Genomic DNA, 5897 nt, shown 5'->3' with positions numbered 1-5897 from the left:
CATTCCTGCACCCACTGACAGTTCCCCACATTTTGCTGCCTGCTGCAGCCCCAGGAGTAGCCAAAAGGCTGCATCGCACCCCTTCCCTAGTCCCAGCCTTACTCCAGTCCCTCCTTCCTTCACCGCCGCAGGAACATATTATTATTTTCCCCAATTTAAAATTATTTTTTCTTTTCTTTTCTTCCTTTTATCCCAATTTCAACCTGGTTTTTATGTTTGGAAGATAAAGCCCGAAAAATTCCCGGAATGTTTTTTTTTTTTTTAATAAAAACCAAAAATGCGGTACACTATTTATTATATATTGAGTAGATTGCATAACTACTGTTAAGTTTAGTCAACCTAGAGATGTTTGTCAAGAAGCAAATGAATGCATATACTTTGGGCTTTATTTCCTGTATTAATACACATGCTTTTAGGAAATAAGTCTGAGAATAATTAGACAGTTTTACAATTCTTATTTTACTGGTCTCTTATGACTATTGACAGGCCTGTCTGAAATCACGGCAAATACGGACATATTACCAGATGCATTTATTTAAGGCCTAGACCACTGTCATAGGCAAAAGACCAAGCAGGATATCATTCTGTAATAGCCCTTAGGGAAGAATCCCTCAAATCCCAAAAGGAAGGCTGGGGAGCTTTGTTTGCAGGCACAATTTCCGACTGTCTGGAACAACCTGGTTCAGCTGACATGAGCAGCCTGGCTAATTCTGAACAAAGACGAATGGAGGCAAGAAAGGGCATGTGGACACTGCTAAAAATCACTTTTCTCCCTTTACTTCAATCTTAATAATCTGTAGGCTCTAAAGGAGAAGTACAGCATATATGGTTTCATTTCATATTGGGACAAAACTAGGCCAAGATTCAAAGCATATTTTTCCAGTTATGGAGAAACTAACTTAATTTAACAGTCCATTATAAGATATTTTAGCCAAGATCTCTGGTGCATTAAGGTCAGTTATTGCTACTTCCCTGACCTAGGCCCCATATTAAAACTATGACTAAAGACCTGAGGCCGGGGCTGCATAGGTGGGCTCAATTCACCCAGGGTGAGACCAACCCATGGCAAGATGAAAAGTTGTGCAGCAATTTAGTTGTTCAGCAAACAGCACAGTGGAGAAAAAAAGATGGGAACACATGTTCCTCCTGTCATAAGTATTTTCCTGAAGAAAATATCCATCACATAGGCAAAACCCACAGTATAAAGTATGGCAGCTTGCAAACTCTACGTGGGTCTTGATAGAGAGGCTAGGATACTGCCAAGAACATACCTAGACACTGTGCCTGTCTGCTGTCTCTCTTCACCCCCACAGGATAACTAGCCTGAAAGCAAGAACAGGGCCTGGAGAGAACTTCTATGGAAGATTAAGGAAAGCCACAATGGTAGTTTGCAAAAAAGATTGCTCTAATGCATGGAGCAGTTGCCACATCATGACATCCTTAGTTTATATGTAATGTATCCATAGAGAATGGCTATTCATCAGATGTATCCCTCTTTCAGAATGGGGGGAGCCTCCTTTCAAGGGTAATATCTAGAGAAAAAGCAGGCCAGGCCAGGCCAAATGGGACAAAGAACTGATACTTCCTTTGGATCCTCAATATTCCAGGAAACAGCTACAGTCTACCAGTCTGTGGCTGTAAATGGTCAATGCAATTTAAAAGAACCATTCATGTTCTGCCTGCATTCACATTTAATTACCTGAGTCAATATACACCAGGTTACTTTTGTTGATAATACAAAACTCTAAACAAGTTATTGAGTACTGGTGTGTTAAGGTCATAGCAGTGCAACCACGGCTTCTAAAATTATGAATGGGATATTTAAAACAGAGACAAAATAAAACAAACCAGTGGCATTCCCTTTGCTACCCTCTTCCACAAGAGGGAATGCGGATACTATAAAATCAAGACTGATCAAACTAAATTTATTTGCAATGCCATGCATTGTTAACTTACAGAACACAAAAAGTAAATGGCAATAATTTGTTTTTCTTGGAGGACCAGATGTATATGAAACAGCAACATCCACCATATATGCTACTTAGGCAACAGCTAGCCAGGCTATGTATCCCCATACTTTTGAGAATATACCAGTCACTAGCTCAAACAGCAAAAAACCTCCCTCCACATAATATGCCAATAAAATGCATCATGGGGATTTTCCATCTTCCTCTCAAACATTTACCATACATTAGATAAAATCCAAGTTTGTGGTTAAAATAGTTTGAGTTTTTAAAAACCTGACCCAACTAATAAAAGAGTAAAGAATGTATTTACTGTAAAGTGTCAAGATATTGTTTTTAAAAGAAATAGTCCCCTGCTCCACCAACACATGCAACAAAAACCATACAAAATTCAAAGAAAAAAATTATTAAAAGCTAGAATTTTTTTTTTAATTTTCAATTGTAATGAAAACATTACATTACATAACTGTACTTCCATTACAGTTAGGATGAGGAAGATTTTGCACAATACGATTTCATTGTTTGACATCCCCATTTAAAGAAAGATCAACATGAGCCTACCAGAATACCACATAAAACAAACCTAAAAGAAAGGCAATAGAACTTATTTAAAAATGGAAGTGAGGGGGCAACCCACACACACACAAATGATGCTACAAGACTCGCTTGACACTTATGTTCCTGCACATAAGAAATTTACACGACAAGAAGTTGCCTTCTTAGAGAAGCATCAGCATTACAAAATACCTCCCGTTTAGCAAATTTCTATTAATATAAGGAAAAGTGGCCTTCTTCGAAAGACCTGTTTCAAGACCAAGAGGAATTACAGATCCGAACAAACATTTCCTTGCCCCAAATTTTCCTTAGTATGTAACACAAACAAAAGCCAGCAAGGCTCCTACCTACAACTTAAGTTTGTGTATAGTTTTCTACAACACGGTCACATGATTTTCTGGGAAACAACTTAACAAATGGGAAAAATATTTAAGAGTAAACAGGTCTCAGTAACTAACTAGTAGATATTTAGAATCCACACCCCCGGTTTAAGTAAGTTCAAGGTCCTAAAAGTGTTCCTTTTCTTCATAATCTATTACAGAAACTTGTGAAAACAAAATCAAACTGAAGTGTAATCAATTTAGGGCGAAAAAAATCTTGAAGTAAATTTCAGACACTCTTAGCCCCTGGTCCTTCTGGTATTTGTATTATCAAATTTGTATTATCAAATTGTTAATCTTGGTAGTTTGTAAAACTCATCATGCTAAAATCACAGAATCATAGGAAGTTGGAGTTGGAAATTACAATCCATCATTGTGGTTTTAAATATTTTGTTTAATTTTTTACATGCTTCTCTCACCCTTGCTATTCTGTGAAAGATGAAGGGGAAAAAAATTAAGTCTGTTTCCTAATTAGTTTTAAGTCAAGTGCACAACATTTAAAAAAACAACTATCTGTTGTTGTGATCTGAACTGCTACTTGCAACAAGCAAGTTTTCAGAAGTACAATTTGAGAGTTTCCCTATAGAGAAATGGTTCTCAACTTTTTGTAGACTAGAGGCACCAGTCCATAACTTTTTTAAATGGGGTGCAGCTCAATTCACAAAACTACCTTATTACAGTGCATATCATCTTGAGGAAGGGCCAGGCAGTGAGGAAAAAGGAGCAGCCAGGCAGGGAGAGCCTAAACCTGCCCTTATCTGCTTACCCTCTCACATGCCAGTAACACCCTGGTTGTGAATCACTGCTTTAGAGTACAGTAACCCACCAAGAATGTTATATCCTGCTTCCAAGAGGCTTGCTTGTTCATTAAGAGCTCAGTGTAGTACTCTCACTTAGTGCCCCAAAGAGGCCAACTAATCCAACCACTCCTCTCAAATGAAGTTTATATGTAATTTTATGCTGCATTTGTACTTCCCTCAGTAACAAATATCAGTATTATACCAGTTAAAGCAAAGTTAAAAAGAGGCAAGGCTCAGTGGTGGGTGATATAAGGAAGTTTACAAGAGGCAGATAGCTGACTAAATGATATTTTATCCAACTCTAAGGTACAAAAAAGCTCATTAATGAGGTTAACAGCTTGCTGAATATAAATGAAGTACTACAGTATTACTCAGAACTAATGCTGCTGAGTATTTTGTCACAAATGGATATCAATTCCTTAGAAATTAAGGAATCTTCTACATGAGAAATGCTGCTTACAACTTAGAAAGCCATTACTCTGTCCCAGTGGTTCTCAGCTTTCTTAGTATCACAGCATCCCTATATAGTGTTAAAGAACTGCTCATAAAATGTTAGCTCTTAGCTGTCACTCATTTTTGGACTACAGAAAAATATAGTAATTCTTCTGTCGCAGAGCCCTGAAAGACTACAACAGGTCAGAATGTGTTTAACACTGTGGATTCCTATTTGCAATCTCTGAGTTTATCTTTTGGATGATGCTTGCACACCTAACAGTGCTAACACAGTATGCAACCCTGCAGTACTGTTGAAAGGATCTCAAGGCATCCCAGGATACCATGGCACCCTGACTGAAAACCACTGCTCTGTTCTACAAGCTAGAGATTTCTTCCTTCTATAAAACCATTTACATCATGGGAAATAGCATGTTTCTATCAGCCCCAACGCTGAAAGAAAAACAGACCTTCTACATGTACTGCACTTTAAAAATCCAAAACAGGTCTACAGAAAGAGTGCTGTACAGACATTCAGTTTCTCCTGGGAGAGCCACTACTCTGTCAGGAGAAACCATGAGCATACACACGCTCAGGCTTCTTCTCCCAAAATAGTTTTTTTTCCCCCAGGAGAAAAATAACTTGGGAACAAATCAGGGTTAAACTGCTCGCAGGACAGCTTCTCCTGGAAGAGTGAATGTCTGTACATATCGTCTGTCTAAAGCAGGCATTTACACAGAAGGGAAGTTGCACAGGGGTGTAGCTGGGTGTATGCTGTTATATACCTAATGTCATCACCAACCACATTCATGAAAATACATCTCTTTGAACCAAGACTCAGGTAAGCCAAGCCCACACTTGGACAATGCCAACCTCTGCCACTCTTCAGCACAGACAGACTTCCCGAAGAGGCTAACGAAGCAGCTGAAGAGGAGAATGACACAAACACATATCCGCTTCGTGTCTAAGGCTGAGTCTATACTTACGTGGGTCTACACAGGTGCAGATCTACCCTGCCCTCTGCTGGATTTCAGGCTAACAGGGCTAAGCGCCTCTCTCCACACACACAGACCCACCCACATAGACAGATGTGCGCGCACGCACCCACACACGCACAAGACACCTGTGTGGACACGTGGACACCCACATAGGTGTGATGCATGTGTGCTCACACACACAAACGCGTGCCAGGTGCATGCCTGCCCACGCACACACGCAAGATGCGAGCATGCCCATGCGAGATATGAGCACGCCCACAAACACACGATGCATGTGTGAGCACGCTCACACACACTTGAGACGTGAGCATGCCCATGTGCACACACGCGCACACAAGACATGGGTGCGCCCACACGTGTGACACGCATGTGCACACACACGACAGGTGCATGCGCGCCCACGTATATGAGACACATGCACGCCCACGCAACACACCCAAATGCAATGCATAGGTGCCCATACAACCCGCACACGCAACAGGTGTGCCCCCCCCCCCCCGCACACCCACGAGAGACGTGTGCAAGCACAACACATGACTGACACATGCACAGGGCACGATCGGCATGCGTGCACATGCACACACACGACAGACACACGAGTGCACGCGACACACGGCCCCCCCCCCCCCGCACACCCACGAGAGACGTGTGCAAGCACAACACATGACTGACACATGCACAGGGCACGATCGGCATGCGTGCACATGCACACACACGACAGACACACGAGTGCACGCGACACACGCACGTAGTCCCCCGCACAAGACG

General features: G+C 41.4%; 1 protein-coding gene across 1 annotated transcript in view; it reads right to left on the bottom strand.

The window, feature by feature from the left end:
* Window positions 1–5897, bottom strand: part of GOLM1 (golgi membrane protein 1) — a 66956-nt gene that overhangs the window by 60422 nt on the left and 637 nt on the right. The window lies entirely within an intron of this gene.

The sequence above is a fragment of the Alligator sinensis genome, unplaced genomic scaffold, assembly GCF_000455745.1.
Source record: "Alligator sinensis unplaced genomic scaffold, ASM45574v1 scaffold240_1, whole genome shotgun sequence".
Lineage (NCBI taxonomy): Eukaryota > Metazoa > Chordata > Crocodylia > Alligatoridae > Alligator > Alligator sinensis.
This window is presented reverse-complemented; position numbering and strand designations above follow the sequence as displayed.